This window comes from Cnephaeus nilssonii (genome assembly GCF_951640355.1).
Source record: "Cnephaeus nilssonii genome assembly, chromosome: 2".
NCBI lineage: Eukaryota > Metazoa > Chordata > Mammalia > Chiroptera > Vespertilionidae > Cnephaeus > Cnephaeus nilssonii.
In genome coordinates this window covers 37,084,753-37,105,106 of record NC_137073.1, presented here as the reverse complement: position 1 = coordinate 37,105,106, position 20,354 = coordinate 37,084,753, and the positions used below count along the sequence as shown (strand labels likewise).

At 39.6% G+C, this 20,354-nt stretch overlaps 1 long non-coding RNA gene across 1 annotated transcript in view; it reads right to left on the bottom strand.

The window, feature by feature from the left end:
* Window positions 1-1,229: 1,229 nt before the first annotated feature.
* Window positions 1,230-20,354, bottom strand: part of LOC307108842 — an 84,352-nt gene continuing 65,227 nt past the window's right edge. Inside the window, exons 4-5 of the long non-coding RNA XR_013814350.1 lie at window positions 2,839-3,004; window positions 1,230-1,428 (exon numbers count right to left, since the gene is read on the bottom strand). This is a non-coding gene — a long non-coding RNA (uncharacterized lncRNA). The remainder of the gene's footprint in view (window positions 1,429-2,838; window positions 3,005-20,354) is intronic.

The window sequence follows — 20,354 nt, the reverse complement described above, 5'->3', positions numbered from 1 at the left end:
CCTATACTTCCCCTTACCTACCTGGCTCACACCAGAAAAAAAATCACTTCCCTTGGCCAGATTTCCATGGCTGCAGCCATGTTAACATCTAAGATTATGGTACAAATAAAATTATGACCCTACTAAATATTTAGCTTTCTGATCTTAGATTTATTTCTAGTGTTCCTGTGCCACATCCAAACTGAATGTTGTGTTTTTATACCATACTAGAAGCCCGATGCACGAAGATTCGTGCTAGAATGGGCTTTCCTTTCCCTGGCTGCTGGCACCGCCTTTCTGCTCAGGCCCCGGAGCCACCTCTTTCCACTCCGGCCCCTTTTTCCCACGCTGCCAGAGGCCCTGAGAGACCGGGGGTAAGGCAGAACGCCTGTGTCGTCGCCATGGTGATGACACAAGCGTCCCGCCCCTGTCATTCAGTGGCTGAGTATGCAAACTAACCTCCATCTTTGTTGGGTTAATTTGCATATCACTCCTGATTGGCTGGTGGCATAGCGGAGGTACGGTCAATTTACATGTTTGTCTATTATTAGGTAAGATAAGTCTGCTAATATTGCTTCTCTGTTAGCACATAATGAAAACTCAAATGCTTTAAGTGATCTGACCCCAAGCCTAGGTGAGCTACTAAATCACTGGTTTTGGGCCTAGAAGTCATGATGGGGGGAAATGTTACTAATACCTGGACTGCTTCTTTTAATTTTTCTCTTTTCTGTCTCTGTCTGTACTGTTGAAGCAGATTGTGTCTCCAATATGGTCAATTGGCGACTAAGCAAGCTACTTCCCTGCTACTGAAGCCCCTTGCTGACCACTCGGAGCACCTGGCGGCAGAGAGGGACAAGTGAGATTGTAAGAGCCAGTCCCAAGGGGGTGGATGTGAAGGAGACTGTTTTATGATATGATCGCTCTCCGTCCCAAAGCTGGACCTGGGCCAGAGCAGAGGTTGCTTTTCACAGACCCTCCTTAGAGACAGAATGAATAGCAGTTATGATCAGACAAACATAAATCAGCACCTCTCCCTGGCCTCCTCCTGTGTGCCAGTTCCTGGAATAAGCTGTTGTTGTCCTGACCTGGTGAAGCATGTCAAGATATTTTCTCTACCTGGTAGTATCCATGACAATCCCTTGGATCTCTATGATGCTTGGCAGGAACCAATTTCATCTTGCAGCTGCCCAAAACACACTTTGTATGTACGTTTCCCTTAATAAGCCCCATTACTTACCAGGCTGCAGTGGCCAGCCTCTCTCTTCAGCCTTTCAGTTTGGGGTATTTTCCCTGGGTCTTCTTGCACAAACCAGGGCCCCGGGCTGTCTTGTGGATGGAAGACTTTGGGTATATCAGGAGCTGGAACAGCATGCCTGCATCAGTGGCGGTGATCTGGTCCCGTGACAATTTTCCCCACAATGGGGGGAGAGAGGGTGTGGAAGAACAAGGCTAGAAGTGTAACAAAATGGTGCAAGTTTATCAGAGTGGAAGGTGACAAACACACCAAGATCTGTGCCCTCCCAAACATTAGTCATGCTATGCTGATGGCTCTCTGGAAGCCTGTGAACAATTATTACATCCATGACTTTTATTAATTCAGCACATCCACGGTATTATTATAGCTTAAATGTATTGCCAGCCTCACAATAGTTCTGGCTCAAGTGGAATAGAAAGTAAAAAGATACATTTATCAAGAAATTATGCCGTCCCTTTTATAGCCTTACATTGGGAAAACTGATAAATTGTAGAGTTTATAATATAATAATGTCTATTGAATTTAGTGTCTATTTAATTGAAGCTAATGAGATCCCGATGGCATTTGTTGGTATATTCACAAACCTCCTCTCAATAACACTAAAGGTCCCCAGAATGGGTTTACATTTGGGCTCAAGACAGCTGTCCTAGGAGGGCTGAATGTGGATTTATTTTGGTTTCTCTGCACTGTAGTGGCAGCCCATCAACAGTTCTAGAATGTTCCTATCCTATTATGTTACATGTCTGCTATTCACGTGAGAGGTGGAGATAGTGCTACAAGCAAATCATAGCCTCAGCGTGTGCTTTTCTGGGCGACACAGGGACTAGAGCATTGGTCCCAAATACATGAGGCTAATCTTAAGTTCTTAAGGACATTGTAGAGGACCCACATTTTGGGCCCAGCCCCCCAGAATAAGCAACTTCTTGTATTCTCTTCACACCATCCATGCCCCAACTACTATCCCCAAACCCACCTTGACATCTGAGGGATACTATGCTAATTTTAGAATAAACAACCACTAAGATTGTATAATATGCAGTATTAAGCATAGAAGTAAAAAAGGCACCCACATTTTAAACTACAGTTTCAACAAGTATATCATATAAGTGAAATGTTCCATAACATAGGAAAGTACTTGATATTGATTTCACTTACTTTTCAACTATATCTGCAGGGGTCTTAGGGAACAAACGAGGGAGGGAATAAGAGGGAATTTTCTTTTAGATTTGAGTAAGACACTCAAATGTTACAATGAGCTTAACATTAATACACACACACTGTATAAGCCAACTTGTTTATGTCTACAACATAGACCACTAGAAGGAAAGGCCACAAAAGAATAGTTCACTGGTTAGAGGGATTGTAAGCAGTTCTAATTTGGTGCTATTCTATAATTTCTAGTTATCAGATTGAGAAAAAGTACATTTTTTAATACCCACTAGAATTTTGGATCAAAATGGATTCAAATGTGTGGCTACAGAGTAGCAGGGACCAGGGAAATGCAGATGACAAGCTTTGTTCCAGATAAAGGATTAGAGATGACTGTGGAAGACCTGGGGGTGGGAAAGGACAGAAATTGCTAAAGTGAAATGACAAACTCTAACCTGAAGGCCCATATAGAGACAGACAGGACCTGGGACACATTCCAAGTGCTCAACTGGCCTGGGCAGGATCTCCATGTCAACCAGTTGGCTTCTGCACTTGTTGCAGCCATTGGTGAGGTAATACAGGGCCCAGCAGGTACCTTGAGAGAGCCTCTCTGTCTTGGTGCTGGAAAAGAATGGACATTTGTTTCATGTTTTTCACAAGGGTATGGTACAGGTTCTTGTTGTGGCCCAGTGATCCCACTTCTAGGAATATATCCTAAGAAACAAGAAACACCAACTACAAAGAATATATGCACCCCTATGTTCACAGCAGCACAATTTACAATAGCCAAGATTTGGAAACAGCCCAATTGCCCATCAGCAGATGAGGGGATTAAAAAGCTGTGGTATATTTAAACAATGGAATATTATGCGGCTGTAAAAAAGAAAACTCTCACCATTTGCAACAGCATGGATGGAGCTGGAGAGCATCATGCTAAGTGAAATAATCCAGTCAGAGAAAGGTAAGTATCACATGATCTCACTCATATGTGGAATTTAATGAACAACATAAACTGATGAACAAAAACAGATCCAGAGACAGAGAAGCATGGAACAGACTGATGAATTTCAGAGGGAAGGCAGGGGATTGGGAAGTGGGTGAGGAGTGATTAACCAGTGAATTTATATGCATAGCCCATGGACACAGATGATAGAGTGGTGAAGGTCTGGGAGGGGTGTGTGCAGGGTAGAGGGGGGTCAATGGGAAAATCAAAAAAAGCAAAGGGGACATTTGTAATACTTTCAACAATAAAGATAAATTTTAAAAAGTAAAATATACTTATTTTATATCCTGTGTTTGTTAACCCCAATATCTGAAGTCTTTGGAGGTCTAATCGTACTGTTTGTTTCTGCCGTCTCTGAACCTGAAATTGCTAACATTGGGCTGAACTTAATTTGTCATAATCCTGAGAGGCCCAATTGAGTTTTTCACCAGAAAGCATTGTATTTATATTGAGGCAGGAATCTGGGAGCTTCCAACCATGCAACACGAACTCCTCAGCGTGTGCTTTTCTGGGCGACACAGGGACTAGAGCATTGGTCCCAAATACATGAGGCTAATCTTAAGTTCTTAAGGACATTGTAGAGGAGACATTTAGTCTCACTTTTGAATGAACTAGCCTTTTCTTATATTGTGTGGGCATTTTGCCACTGCCAAAAAAACAAATAGGCCACTGGAGCTCATTTCCAGCTATGAACCTGTAAATAAAAGAAATCTGTTTGGCAATGCCTGGCTTCCTGGATGGCCTGGAACATGGGTCTGGATCTGAGGCATTTGTACCATTGATTATTTCTTGCAAAATGAGACTGATCTGCAAGAAGATAAACATTCAGGTCAGAGTCTCTGCAAAAAGGAACCATGAAAGTCATCTAGTCTAGCCATCTATCTGATTAGAACAGGCTGGCTTGGACAGCATGTCCCAATCTTCATGCTGGTCTATACTATTATGGGAGGAAAGAACATCTGGTGGTCTCATAGATCTCACATATGCATACACCCTGCATGAGAGGTAATTCCTAACATCATTTAGATCCCCAGCACCATTTTATTTTATGCAGTAAAGACATGCTTGTAAATAACAGCAAAAAAAATGGCATAATATAGACCTGCAAAAATTCTGTCCTCTATAAAAGCAACAAGAAAGCTGATAAACAGTCAGAATCAACTCTTTCAGAACTCTAGAAACTAACCAAAGGCTTGCAGCAATTTGTCTTATTTAAACCAAAAAGAGTTTATTCAAGAAAAATATCTAAATCTCAAGAACAGTTAGTCTTATGGGAGCTCCCTTGTAGATAACTATTAGCTGATTTCTCAACAGAAACTTTGCAGGCCAGAATGTATCAGCAAGAAATATAAATGATAAAAAGCAAGGACCTACAATTGAAATTACCCAGCAAAGCTATCATTTATAATTATAGGACAGATAAAGTGCTTCCCAGACAAAAAAAAGCTAAAGGAGTTCATCACCACCAAACCAGTATTACAAGAAATGTTAAAGGGTCTTCTTTTCAAAGAAGAAAAAAGATTAAAAATGTGAATAAAATGGCAATAAATACTTATCTATCAACAATTATTTTAAATGCAAGTGGATTAAATGCTCCAACCAAAAGTTATGCAGAGACTGAATGAATAACAAAACAAGACCCTTACATATGCTGTCTCTAAGAGACTCACTTCAGGTCAAAAGACATACACAGACTGAAAGTAAAGGGATGTAAAACAATACTTCATAACAATGGAAACAACAAAAAAGCTGGCATAGGAATATTTATGCCAGACAAAATAGACTATGCTAAATTTTTAATGCAATTAAGGGACCACTGGGGCAACATCAAGTGTACCAACATTTGCATCAAAGTGGTCTCAGAAGGAAATGGTAGGGAGAAAGGGATTAAAAACATATTTGAAGAAATAATGACTGAAAACTTCACTAACCAGTCAAAGGAAATAGATATATATACAAGTTCAGAAAGCACAGAGAGTCCCAAACAAGATAAACCCAAAGAGGCCCACACCAAGATACATCATAATTTAAATGTCAAAAGTTAAAGACAAAAAGAGAATCTTAAAAGTAGCAAGAGGAAAGAAGTTAGTTATGTACAAGGGAGCTCATATAAAGTTATTGGCTGATTTTTCAACAGAAACTTTTCAGGCAACAAGAGAATGGCAGAAAAATATTCAGTGATGAAAGAAAAAACCTACAATCAAAATTACTCTACACAGTAAGGCTATCATTTAGAATTGAAGGAGAGATAACAAGTTTTCCAGACAAGAAAAAGTTAAAGGACTTCATTACCACTAAATCAGTGTTACCAGAAATGTTAAAGGGACTTTTTTAAATAGAAAAGGAGAACAAAATATGAACAAAAATATATAGAAAAAATCTCACTAAGGAAAACCGTAAAAGCAGTGGATCAAACAACTATAAAGTTAGTACAAAGGTTAAAAGACAAAAATAGAAAGATTGTGTGTAATTACAACAATAAGTTTAAGTTACACACAAAACACACACACAAAAGAGGTCAAACATAACGACAAAAGCATAAATGTGAAAGGGGTGAGTAAATATTGTAGTGAGCTTAGAATGTGTCTGGATTTCAGAGACCATCAATTTAAAATTGACTGCTATTGCCTGGCGAGCATGGCTCATTGGTTGAGCATCAACATATGAACCAGGAGGTCACGGTTCAATTCCCAGTCAATATACATGCCCGGCTTGCAGGCTTGATCTCCAGGGATCCCCAGTGTGGGACATACAGGAAGCAGCCAAGCAATGATTCTTTCCATCATTGATTTTTCTGTCTCTCTCTCCCTCTCCCTTCCTCTCCGAAATCAATAAAAATATATTTTTAAAAATTTGACTACTATCAACATAGATTGGTATATATGAAGCAAGCACATGATAACCAAAAACCAAAAATCTATAAGATATACAAAAAACAAAAGCAAAGGAATCAAAACACAAAACTATAGAAAGACATCAACACGCAAGAGAACAAGAGAATAAGAAATGAACAGAGAACTACAAAAACAATCAGAAAAAAATAAAATAAAATGGCAATAACTACATACCTATCAATTATTCCTTTAAATGTAAATGTACTAATTATTCCAATCAAAAGCGTGGCTGAATGGATAAGAAAACAAGACCCCTTCCCCTAACCGGTTTGGCTCAGTGGATAGAGCGTCGGCCTGCGGACTGAGAGGTCCCAGGTTTGATTCTGGTCCGGGGCATGTACCTTGGTTGCAGGCACAACCCCAGTGGGAGGTGTGTAGGAGGCAGCTGATTGATGTTTCTCTCTCATCGATGTTTCTAACTTTCTATTCCTCTCCCTCTCTGTAAAAAAATCAATAAAATATATATTTTTTAAAAAAACAAGACCCCTACATATGCTATCTCTAAGAGATTCAGTTCAGATCAAAAGACACACACAATCTGAAAGTAAAGGGAGGGAAAAAGATATTTCATGAAAATGATAAGAGCTGGGATAGCAATAGTTATATCAGACAAAATAGACTTTAAAACAAAAGTTGTAACAAGAGAAAAAGAAGGGAATTTCATAGTAAAGGGACCCATTCACCAAGAGGATACAACTCTTGCAAACATCTACACACCCAATTTAGAAGCACCTAAATATGCAAAGCAAATATTGACAGACAGAAAGGAAGACAATAATAGTAGGAGACTGTACCACCCCATTGACATCAATGGATAAATCATCCAGACAGAAAATAAACAAGGAAACAGTGGCTTTAAATGACACATTAGACCAAATGAAATTAATTGATATTGTTATTTCACCCCAAAGAATCAAAATATACATTCTTTTCAAGTGCACATAGAACATTATCCAGGACAGATCACATCTTATGTCACAAAATATCTCAATAAATTTAAGAAGATTGAAATCATATCAAGTATCTTCTCCAATTACAATGGTATGGAAATACAAATTAATTACAAGAAAAAAATTATGAAGCACAACCCAAAATCTATGGGACACAGCCAAAGAAATTCTAAGGAAATTCAGAGCAATACAAGCCTACATGATAAAACAACCAAAATCTTAAATAAACAATCTAACCTTACACCTAAGAAGCTAGAATAAAAAGAATAAAGCCCAAAGCAAGTAGAAGGAAGAAAATAATAATTATAAGAGTGGAAATAAAATAGAGACTTAAAAAATAATAGAAAATAATCAATAAAACCAAGAGCTGGTTCTTTGAAAATATAAACAAAACTTACAAAGCCTTGACCCAGACTCATCAAGAAAAACAGAAGACCCAACTAAATAAAATCAGAAATGAAAGAGAAGTATCAACCAACACCAAAAAAGTACTAAGACTCGCCAGGAAATACTATGAAAAATTACATGCCAACAAATTGGACAACCTGTAAGAAATGCATAGATTCCTAGAAATGCATAATCTCCCAAGACTGAATCAGATATAAACAAAAAGTCTAAACAGACCAATAACTGGTAACAAAAATCAAATTAGTAACAACTCCCAACAAACAAAACTACTGGGCTAGATGGCTTCATAGGTGGGTTTTACAAAGCAAAGAGAATTAATACCTATCCTTCTCAAATCAACAAAATTTTTTTTAAAAATTGTGCTAGTCAGTTTGTCTGCCTGTGGACTGAAGGGTCCCGGGTTCGATTCCAGTCAAGGGCACATAACCTCGGTTGCAGGGTCCTCTCTGGCCTGGGCCCTGGTCGGAGCTCATGCAGGAGGCAACCAATCAATGTGTTTCTCTCACATCAGTATTTCTTTCTGTCTTTCCCTCTCTCTTCCACTCTCTCTAACAATCAATGGAAAAATATCCTTGGGTGAGGATAAAAATAAAAAATAAGACACAGAGAACAGATTGATGTTTACCAGAGGGTTGGGAGTTAGAGGTTCAGGGAACTGGGTGGAAAAGATAAAGAAATTAAAAAGTACAAATTGGTAATTACAAAATAGTCACAGGATATAAAGTGCAGCAAAGGGAATATAGTCAATAATATTGTAATATTATGTAGGGTACCATGTTGGTATTTGAAATATTGGGGGGGGGGGGTCACTTTGCAAAGTATCTGACTGTCTAACCACTATGCTATACACCTGAAACTACTACAAAATACTGAATATAAACTATAATTAAAAATAAAAAATTTTAAAACAAGCATTAAATTCACTCTCAGATATCTCTGAGTACAAATCTTTAACCCTCCGCTTCCTATTTATGAGATGGGTATAACACTCTTCTCTCAGAGCTATTGTGGGGATTAAGTTAAATGATGTACATAAACACAATAAACTTGTATGTGATTAAGTCTCCAATAAACTGATGTGTGTGTAAAAAAAAAAATTAAGAAAACAATCCCATTTACAGTTACATCAAAAAATATACGTAGGAGCCCTAACTGGTTTGCCTCAGTGGATAGAGCATTGGCCTGCAGACTCAAGGGTCCCAGGTTCGATTCCGGTCAAGGGCATGTACCTTGGTTGCAGGCACATCCCCAGTAGGGGGTGTGCAGGAGGCAGCTGATAGATGTTTCTCTCTCATCGATGTTTCTAACTCTCTCTCCCTCTCCCTTCTTCTCTGTAAAAAATCAATATATTAAAAAAAAATATATATACACACACACACACACACACACACACACACACACACACACATACACACACATAGGAATAAATGTAAGCAAGATTCCACCAAAAATTATTAAAATTAATCAATGAATTCAGCAAAGCAAGATACAAAATTAATATTAAGAAATTGGTTGCATTTTTATACATCAGTAAGAGAAATTTTTTTAAATCCCATTTAAAATTGCATCAAAGCCCTAGCTGGTTTGGTTCAGTGGTTAGTGTCTGCCTGCAGACTGAAGGGTCCCAGGTTTGATTCTGGTCAAGAGCACCTACTTTGGGACACCAAAGAAAGGGTGTCACTACTATCACTACTTGCCCCCGGGAGAGGGGCAGAAAATGTAACTAAGACCTTGTCTATACAAAAAGGAATGGACAGCCAGTTTGAAAGGGAATTGCCATGGCCTAGAGCAAAGAATATCCTTACATGATATTATTCTACAATATCGTTAAAATTTTTCCCAAATTTGGATTACCCCCATTACTTATAATAGTACCTCCCACCCTTGGGGATCAATAAAAAAAATCATCTTTTTGGTGCTTTGAGACAAAGGTAACACATCTCTTGATATTTTAGAATTACAACAGCATAATATACAATTATCCCAAGCAAACTTACAAACTAATTCTTTGAATGTCTGGCAGCAATTTCAAAAGGACATGTAAGGATTTAATCTCTTCTATTGTGTAAAGGGCCTCCTGGGAAGGCACCTGAGCATTCATTGGTCCCTCTTGCCCTTTTGGCCAAGAGGGACCCTCTTCTCACAATCCAATTGCTTACAGCTGTTGCCTAAGCTTTCTGTTCATGTTGAGGTTGAAGCCTCGTGATGACTGGTACCATGGATCTGTCTGTCGCCCAGTGGGGCGATCTGGACCCTCCCTGGAGAAGAAACCTGGGTTCCCCAAAATATATGATCAGTGCTGGGGCCCCGCCAACAGGCGAGGGGATCCCAAGGCAGGTGCTGGGCATGGAGGCCACGGGGGCATAGGCTACCAAGGAGACAAAACTGAACCTCACGTCACCCTGCTTGGCCCCGGAGGATGGCTGGTTAGCCAGAGACGGGTAAGATTCCTCAAGGAAGGAACAACCTAAGACAGGCACAGTCGCAGAGCGGCCATCAGGAGAGAATTTGGGGATCAACAGAGGTGGGGCACAGACCCTCACCGCCCCCCCCCCCAACATTGCAGGGGCCTGAACCCTAGCCCCTTCTGAGGGAGGTCTCCTGCCCCCATGGCTGCTTCGTGCTTCCCATGCCCAGCTCAGATCAGGACCCAGGTGACCGACAGAGACTTGGCCGACAGCAGCTGCCCTCTCACTACAACAAGAATTGTTTGAGTTGTCTTGTACCCATGGTGTGGGGAAGTGGGTTTATGATATCTAAATCCAGCCTACCACCAGGAATGCTCAGGGCCTACTCAAGAAGGCAAATAATCCTTTCCACTAATATTTACAGGGTAAAATAATATTGTTGTTAGAGTAATATAGTAGTCAAGTTTTCAGGCTAATTTAAATTGGCTAATTGAAACAAGCGAATATTCTAGAAAAATTAATTGTACTGGACAAAAAGCAGTTCCTAAAGTGTTAACTAAATTTTTATTGGTAGTTCATCTCATGATAAAATTGCATAACATGTAATGAACCTAAAGCAGTAATATTATAGTGCTAAAAATTAAAATTTAAAAGCTATCAAGACTACATTATAAAATTTTCAAAAGCCTCCTAATATTTAAATCAAAAAAGGGGGGAATAGTAGAAGAATATCATGTAAGGAAAAATACCCTGTAAGTAAATTACATCTAGAAAATTTGTACTTTAGAAAATTAATTGTAAGGCTAAAAGCAAGACATCATGAAAAACACACAAGGTGTCAAAACAAGCCAGAGGAAAATCATTTGGGCAAAAAATGAAAAAGGATCCCAAGTCAATTTTATAGAAAATATCCCTTTATTAACTTTTGGTCGAGAATATGTTTGTATATTTTCAGAAAACAATTCCAAGACCATGTGGATTCCGGCAACAGAGAGGAATCGACAGGACTACTCCAGCCATGAAGACAGAAGAGAAGCAGTCTAGAGATAGAAGACGCTTACGTCGCCTTGCCATACTAGCAGTTAGCAGCTGTGCGTCACTGCAGGTTGCCCAGGACCAAACCAGAGAGGGTCGGAACTGCATTACCACCATTTGTCCACCATCCAGAACTGAAATATCATTGCTGACATGTACACATAAGGAACTGTTTGACATTGAAATTGGGTCTCAAAAGAACTGTTGGCCCAGAAAGAAACTCACTACAGACTTATTCATTTGCCTTTCAGCATAACCATTATTGCTTGTCTCATTTTTGGTTCTTATAAGTGTATTTCTAGTAGCACATGATCTCACTCATCTAGGGGAAATGATAAACAACATAGACTGATGAACAAGAACAGACCCAGAAACAAGGAGGCATGGATCAGACTGCTGGGCCTTAGAGGGAGGGTAGAGGAGGGTGGGGATAAAGGGGAGAGATCAACCAAAGGACTTGTATGCATGCATATGAGCCTAACCAGTGGTTAAGGACAACAGGGGGGTGAGGGCAAGCGTGGGGAGGGGTGTGGGATGGGAAGGGGGGATGAGGACAAATATGTGATACCTTAATCAATAAAGAAATTTAAACAAAATATAAAAATTAATTAATTAATTAATTAAAAAAGAGCACCTACTTTGGTTGCAAGGTCCTCCTCGGCCCGGGCCCTGGTTGGGGCTCTTGCAGGAGGCAACCAATCAATGTGTTTCTCTCACATCAATGTTTCTGTCTTTCCCTCTCTTCCACACTCTCTGAAAACTCAATGGGATAAAAATATCCTCAGATGAGGATTAAAAAAAAAAAATTAACAACCAAAAAAAGATAAAATTGCATCAAAAAATAATAAGTTACCAAGGAATAAATTTAATCAAAGAGGTAAACGTACTATATTCAGAAAACTATAAGACATTTAAGAAAGAAACTGAAGTTGATACAAATAAATGAAAAATATACCATGCCCCTGGATTGGAAGACTTAACATCACTAAAATGTCCATTCTACCTAAAACAATCTATAGATTTAATGCAATCCCTATCAAAATACTAATGGCATTTTTCACAAAAAGCCCTAAAATTTATATGGAACCACAAATGACCCCAAATAGCCAATCATTCTTGAGAAAAAAGGGCAAAGCTGGAGGTATCCACTACCTGATATCAAACTATACTACAAGGCTATAGCAATCAAAGCAGCATGGTACCAGCATAAAAACAAATTAATGGAACAGAATAGAAAGCCCAAAAATAAACCCACACTATTATAGTCAACTAACCTATGACAAAGAATATACAATGGGGTAAAAACAGTCTCTTTGATAAGTGGTTTTGGGAAAATTGGACACATACATGCAAAAAAAAATGAAACTAGACCACTTTTTTATACCATATACAAAAATAAACTCAAACTGGATTAAAGACTTAAATATAAGACCTGAAAATATAAAACTCCTAGAAAAAAAATATAGGCAGTAAACACTTTGACTTTACTCTTAGCAATAGTTTTTATGGATATGTCTCTTCAGGCAAGGGAAACCAAAGAAAAAAAATAAACAAATGGAACTATATCAAACTAAAAGTTTTTGTACAGCAAAGGAAACCATCAACAAAGTGAAAAGACAACCCACTGAATGGGAGAACATATTCGCCAATGATACATCTTATAAAGGGTTAATATCCAAAGTTTATAAAGAACTCATACAACACCAAAAAAAAAAAACCACAACAATCCATTTTTTTTTTTAAATGCACATAGGACCTGAATAGACACTTCTCCAAAGAGGACATACAGAAGGCCAATAGACATATGAAAAGATGCTCAATATCACTAATCTTCAAAGAAATGCATACTAAAACCACAATGAAATATCACCTCATACCTGTCAGAATGGCATTATCAATAAATCAACAAACAAGTATTGGCAAGGATGTGAAGGAAAAGGGAAACCTTATGCATTGTTGATGGGATTGTAAAATAGTACAGCCACTAGAGGAAACAGTATGGCAGTTCCTTAAAAAGTTAAAAATAGAACTACCTTGTGACCCAACAATTGCACTTGTGGGTATGTAGCTAAAGAAATCTAAAACACTAATTTGAAGATGTATGCATCCCTATGTTCACTGCAGCATCCCATCTAATAAAAGAGTAATATGCAAATTAACCATCACTCTGCTACACCCACAAGCCATTCCCACCAGCCAATCAAGAGCGATATGCAAATTAACCCAACCAAGATGGCGGTTAACTTGCATATCCAGGCTCAGAGCGAAGACTGAAGACAGTGGAGAAGGAAGCCAAGCACTGCAGAAGGGAGCAAAGCTGCAGAGAAGCAAGCAGGGTGGCGGAGAAAAGAGGGAAGCAGGCAGGGGAGAAGGGAGTGAGCGAGGCAGCAGAGACGGGAGGGAGGGAGCGAGGCAGCGGAGACAGGAAGGAGCGAGGCAGCGGAGATGGGTGGGAGCTTCACTCAGGCTGCAGGAAGCCCTATTCTTGCAGGAATATTCCTGCAATGGGCCGCTAGTCTATATAATAAAAGCCCAGCGACCCTTATGGCAGAACAACCGGAATGACCGGTGGCTACGAAGCGCTGGACGCAGGGGCCACCACCAGCGCCACTGCCGAGCCCGAGGGCCCCAGGGTCAGTTGCGCAGCCGCCGCCAAGGCGCCGGTAAAAAAGAACGTGAAGGTGGCCAGCGTGAGTGTGCAGCTTGAAATGAAGGCTCTGTGGGATGAATTTAATCAGCTGGGCACCGAGATGATCGTCACCAAGGCTGACAGGTCAGGGTGCCCCTCTCCCTGCTGCAACCCTCCCCACATGGCCAGTCTTGGGCAGCAGCAGGCTTTGGCCTGATCCACCTGAGCGAGACTGAGAAGCGGGGTCGGGGGCGCAGCCTGGCCACCTGCAGGTCCCTCTCGGGGCAGGCCAGCTCCTTCGCTCTCCGAGTCCCGGCTCTAGCAACAGCCTCCTGGCGCACCGGGCCAGAGGGTACTGCTAGGGAGGCCAGGAGGACGGCAGAGAGAAACCCTGTGGACCTGCCACCCACCCGACCAGCAGCCCAGGGCCCAGCACCACCAGAAACGGACCGTCTCAGAGCACACCAAGCTTGGGAGGAAGGCAGCGCCTGTGTGGGCCTTGCCACCAGCCGGCTCTGGTGGATCCCACCTCAAAGGAAACTTGGTCTTTGGTTCCTTAGTTCAGACTATCCCGGCTAAAGAGGAGCAGCTGGGCACATTTTAGGGGAGAATAAAGACTCTAAAACAGTGTGTTCTGTTCTGTGGAGATTGCTTCCCAGTTGTCTTGGGCCTAAATTCTGGGTGATTGTGGGGCCTGGCTCTGTCGCTGGAGCCCACGTCTTCCAATTGGCCTGTATTTGTTGTAAGGGCCCAAAGAGAAGAAGGGGAACAAGTTTTTCAATGCAATTGGATTTGACCAACAGACAAAGGCGAGTGCCGGGCTGTGTCTAATGTACACACAGAGACACTCTGAGTCCGCCTGGCCAGAGGGAGCTCAGGGCCTGTTTGCAGACCCTCCTGGTGGTTTCTGTTTCCTTGCTAAGGCCCTCCCACCCCCATCCAACCTCCCGGCCCTTGGGGCAGGCCGGCCAGACCCTACCTGTGCATGAATTTGTGCACCGGGCCTCTAGTTATTTATAACTAGAGGCCCGGTGCACAAAATTCGTGCATGGAGGGGGGGGTGTCCCTCAGCCCAGCCTGTACCCTCTCCAATCTGGGACCCCTCCAGGGATGTCCGACTGCCTGTTTAGGCCCGATCCCAGTGGAATCGGGCCTAAACGGGCAGTTGGACATCCCTCTCACAATCCAGGACTGCTGGCTCCCAACTGCTCGCCTGCCTGCCTTTCTGATTGCCCCTAACCACTTCTGCCTGCCAGCCTGATCACCCCCTAACCACTCCACTGCCAGCCTGATTGATGCCTAACTGCTCCCCTGCCAGCCTGTTTGCCCCCAACTTCCCTCCTCTGCCGGCCCGGTCACCACTAACTGCCCTCCCCTGCAGAAGTTGATGTCTTTTTTTAAAAAAGTATATAGTAAAAGAAACAAGGAAATTAAAATACTAAACTAGAAAATACCCATTTAACACAAATGAAGATTGACAGTAGTGGAGGAATAGAGGCATATGCATGCAAAGTATGTTTTTCAAACACAATGGAATAAAATTAGAAACTAATAAGAGAAGAAAATTTTGGAAATTCACAAATTTGTAGAAATTAAATAACACACTCCTAAATAACTAATGGTTCAAAGAAGAAATCATAAGGGAAATTAGAAAATACTTAGAGATGAATGAAACAAAAACACAGCATACCAAAACATGAGATGAAGCTTAAGCAGAGCTTAGAGGGAAACATAAAGCCATAAATGCATATATTAGAAAAGTAGAAATATCTCAAAGTCATAATCTAACATTATACCTTAAAAAAAACTAGAAAAATAAGAGCAAAGTAAACCCAAAACAAGGAGAAGAAAGGAAATATTAAATTCTAGAGTAGAAATAAACGAAACAGAGAATGGAAAAATAGAGGGGGAAATCAATGAAACCAAAAATTAGTTCCAACGATCAACAAAAATGACGAATATTTACCTAGGCTAACACAGAAAAAGAGAAGACTAAAGGTATTAAAATAGGAATGAAAGTGGGGGCATTACTACTAAGCTTACAGAAACAAAAAGGATTAGAGACTAGATGAAGTATGCCAACAAATTAAATAATCTAAGAAAGGACAAATTCCTAGAAACACACAAACTACCAAAAATGACTCAAAAAATAAATAGAAAATATTAATAAACCTATAACAAGAGATTGAATTTTTAAAAGAAAAGCCAAGGCCTGAATGGTTTCACTGGTAAATTTTCCCAGACATTTAAAGAAAAATTAATAGCAGTTCTCTTTTTTTCCAATATGGTTTCATTGATTTCAGAGAAAGGAAGAGAGAGAAATAAAAACATCAATGATGAGAGAGAATCACTGATCAGCTACCTCCTGCATGCCCCTACTCGGGATTGAGTCGCAACCCCACCATGTGCCCTGACCAGGAATCGAACTCTTAGTTCATGGGTCAATGCTCAACCATTGAGCCACACCAGCCAGGCAGCAATTCCTTTAAAAAAATTATATATATATAATAAAAAATTATATATATATATATATATATATATATATATATATATATATATATGGCTTATTTCTTTTTAAAACATATTTAATTTTTTTTATAGAGAGTGGAAGGAAGGGGAAGAGACAGAGAGAGAAACATCAATGTGAGAGGGACACATCGATTTGCTTGCCTTCCGCATGCGTCCCAACCAGAGCTGGGAATTGAACCTGCAACTGAGGTACGTCCCATTGATCTGAATCGAACCTGGGACCCTTCAGTCCGTGGGCTGACACTTTATCCACTAAGCCAAACCAGCTAGGGCCGGGCAGTAATTCTTTACAAATTCTTCCAAAAATAAAAGAGGAGGGAAATTTTTTTTCTGATTACAATTGACATTCAATATTATATTAGTTTCAGGAGTAGGAGGAAACTTTCTAGCTCATTCTATAAGTCTAGTATTACCTTGATACCAAACCAGACAAAGACAATACAAAAAAAGGGGGGACAGACTGTTATAGAAAACCAGAGAAGAACCAAGCAACCCTTAGAGAGATGGAGTTACATTTATTACGTGCGGGTCCAGAGGAAAATGTCTCTCAAATTCTGGGCCCCAACATGGAGGAACTTTCCCTATTTATATGTTTTTACCTTCTTTGTCTCCCAAATACGGGGTGTTTCCGGCCCCTTTTGCAAGTTCTTAAAGAGCCCCTATGTGCTGGGGCCTTGAGACCTCAACCAAAGGCTTGGCCTGGTGCCAGCACTGATAATTTTGTCCGGGGAAGGTTTAATGGCCTCTCTGAAGTGGGAGTAGTCTTATTTTCCTTATTATTTAAGCAAGCAGGGTTTAAATTTCAAACAGCATTTTTATATAAGATGGATGCTTCAAGACAATATCCCTCGTGAATATGTATGCAAAAGTCCTTAACAAATTCTAGGAAACAAAATGCATCAACATATGAACAGGATTACACATCATGACCAATTGGCATTTAACCCAGGAATACAAGGGTGGTTCGACATATGAAAGTCAAAATTAGTATACAATATTAATAAAATCAATATAGAGGGATAAAATTAATAAAATCATCTCAACAAATATTGGAAAAGCATTTGACAAAATTCACATTTCCATGATAAAAAGAAACATTCAATAAACTTATAATAAAAGGGGACTTTCTTAACCTGATAAAGGCATCTACAAAAAAAAAAAAAAAACCACATAGCTAGCATCATATTTGATGGTAAAAAACTGAAAGCTTTCCCCTAAGAACAGGAACAAGACAAGAATGTACATTCTTATCACTTTTGTTCAGCATAGTACAGAAAGTTCTAGATAGGTTAATTAGGCAAGAAAAAAATAAGAAGCATTCAGATTGGAAAGAAAGAAAACCATCTCTATTTGCAGATGGCATGATCTTAGATATAGAAAATCCTAAGGAAATCTACACACACAAAAATGAGAGCTAATAAGGTTCAGCTAGTTTGCAGGATTAATATACAAAAATCAATTGTATAGAAATACAATTAGCAATAAACCATCCAAAATTGAATTTGAGAAAACATTTTCATTTATAATACCATCCAAAAAATAAAATATTTAGGAATCCATTTAGCAAAAGTGTAATACATATGCTGAAAACAATAAATTTAGAAAGGACCTGTCCTAGCCGGTTTGGCTCAATGGATAGAGCATCGGCCTGTGGACTGAAGGGTCTAGGGTTTGATTCCAGTAAAGGGCACATGCCCAGATTGCAGGCTCAATCCTCAGTAGGGCGTGTGCAGGAGGCAGCTGATCAATGATTCTCTCTCATCATTGATGTTTCTCTCTTTCCCTTTCCCATCCGCTCTGAAATCAATTTAAAAAAAATTTTTTTTAATTTAGAGAGGACCTAATAAAATGAAAAACATCCAACATTCATGAATTGGGAGACTTAACATTGTTTAAAATGGCAATAATCCATAAATCAATCTACAGAATTAATGCAATCTCCATTAAAATATAAGCTTCCTTTATTAAATTGACAAACCTATTCTCAAATTCATATGGAAATGCAAAAGATCCCAACTAGCCAAAATAATCTTGAAAAAGAAGAATAAATTTGGAAGACTCACACTTCCCAATTTCAAAACCTACTACAAAGCTACAGTAATCAAGTCTATGTTGTGCTGGGATAAAGATAAACACAGATTGAAGGAAGAGAATTCATAGTCCACAAATAAGCCCTACAATTTTGGTCAACTGATGTTTGACAAGGGCTAATGGAGAGAAAATAGTCTTTTCAACGAATGATGCTGGGCTAACTGGACATCCACATACAAAACTATAAAATTGGACCTCTACTCACCATTTACAAAATTTAACTCAAAATAGATAAATAACCTGAAATAAGAGCTAAAACTATAAAATTCTTTTTGTTTGTTTTTGTTGCTAATCCTCACCCAAGGATTTTTTTTTTTTTCCATTGATTTTTCAGAGTGGAAGGGAGAGGAAGGAGAAAGATGGAGAGAGAGAAACATCATGAGAGAGAGACACATTGATTGGTTGCCTCCCTCATGCATCCCGACTGGGGCTGACGAATAGAGCCTGCAACTGAGGTATGTGCCCTTGACCAGAATCGAACCCGGGACCCTTCAGTCCACGGACCGACACTTTAACCACTGAGCAAACCAGCCAGGGCAAGACTATAAAACTCTTAGAAGAAAACACAGGGTAACTCTTTATGATCTTAGATTAGGCAATGGATTATTAGATATAATACTTAATGCACAAGCAACCAAAGGAAAAAAAGTAAATATATTGGACTGTTTCAAAATTTAAAACTTATGACTCGTACTCGTTAGTATAGTGGTGAGTATCCCCGCCTGTCGAAATTTAAAACTTTGTTCTTTTAGGTTGCTATCAAGAAGTGAAAAGACAACACATAGAATGGGAGAAAATATTTGCCAAATCATATCTGATAACAATCTAGTACCCACAATATATATAGAACTCTTACAATTTGACAATAAAATGACAAATTACTTGAATTTTTAAAATGGGCAATGGGTTTAAATAAACATTTCTCCAATAAAGATATACAAATAGCCAATAAGCTCATACAAAAAATGTTCATCATAATTAGTCATTAGAAAATATATCAAAATACAACAACATTGGCCTTTGCACCCACTACTAGTAGATGGCTATAATCCAAAAATGGACAATAGCAAGTCTTATAAGAATGTCAGCTGTTTGATAAAACAGTCTGGCAGCCTATTTGTTTCCAGTTGCTACTGTAAAAAATTACCACACATTTAGTGGCTCAGAACAACACATACCTATTCCCTTATAGATCTGGAGGTCAGAAGTTCATAATCAGTTTCACTGGACTAAAGTCAAGGTGTTGTAAGGGCTGGTGCCTCCTGGGGGCTCTGAGTTGAGAATCCTTGCCTTTTTCAGCTTCTAGTGGAGCCACCTGTGTTCCTTGACTTGTGACCTTTCCCTCAATTTTCAAAGTGCAGCACACTACCTTCTGCTTCTGTCATATCACCTGCTCTGACTTGTCCTTTATCCTTCCTGTTATAAGGGTTGATGTGATTACATTGGGCCCATCTAAATGACCCTGGATAACCTCCCCATTTCAGGATCTTTTTCTTAGTTACCATCTACAAAGACCCTTTTGTCATATAAGGTAAAATGCACAGGTTCTAGGAGACAGAGACATTTGGGGGGCCATTATTCAGCTTACCACAGGCAGTTCCTCAAAGAGTTCAACATAGAGTTACCATATGACGCAGCAATTCCACTCCTAGATATATACTCAAGAGAATTTAAAACATGTCCATATAAAAACCTGTATATGAATGTTTACAGTAGCATTATTCAGAACTAATGGCCCAGTGCATGGATTCGTGTACATTGAAAGGAAATTAGAAGAAATATTTTAATATCGCTATTCGCCCTTTCTCTATAATGGAAGTGTCAACCAAATTCACAATCGACAATGACAGATGGAAACACGCATGCAATTGGCACCAGCGAGAGCTTTATATGTATCATGCATGCGCAAGTCAACTTAGCCTTTTATATATATAGAATAAACTTGATTAATTAGACCTGCTTTCTGATTTACCTAAACTTTTTCCAGCCCAGTGAAGCACCCCAACTTCTCTTCCAAGTAACTG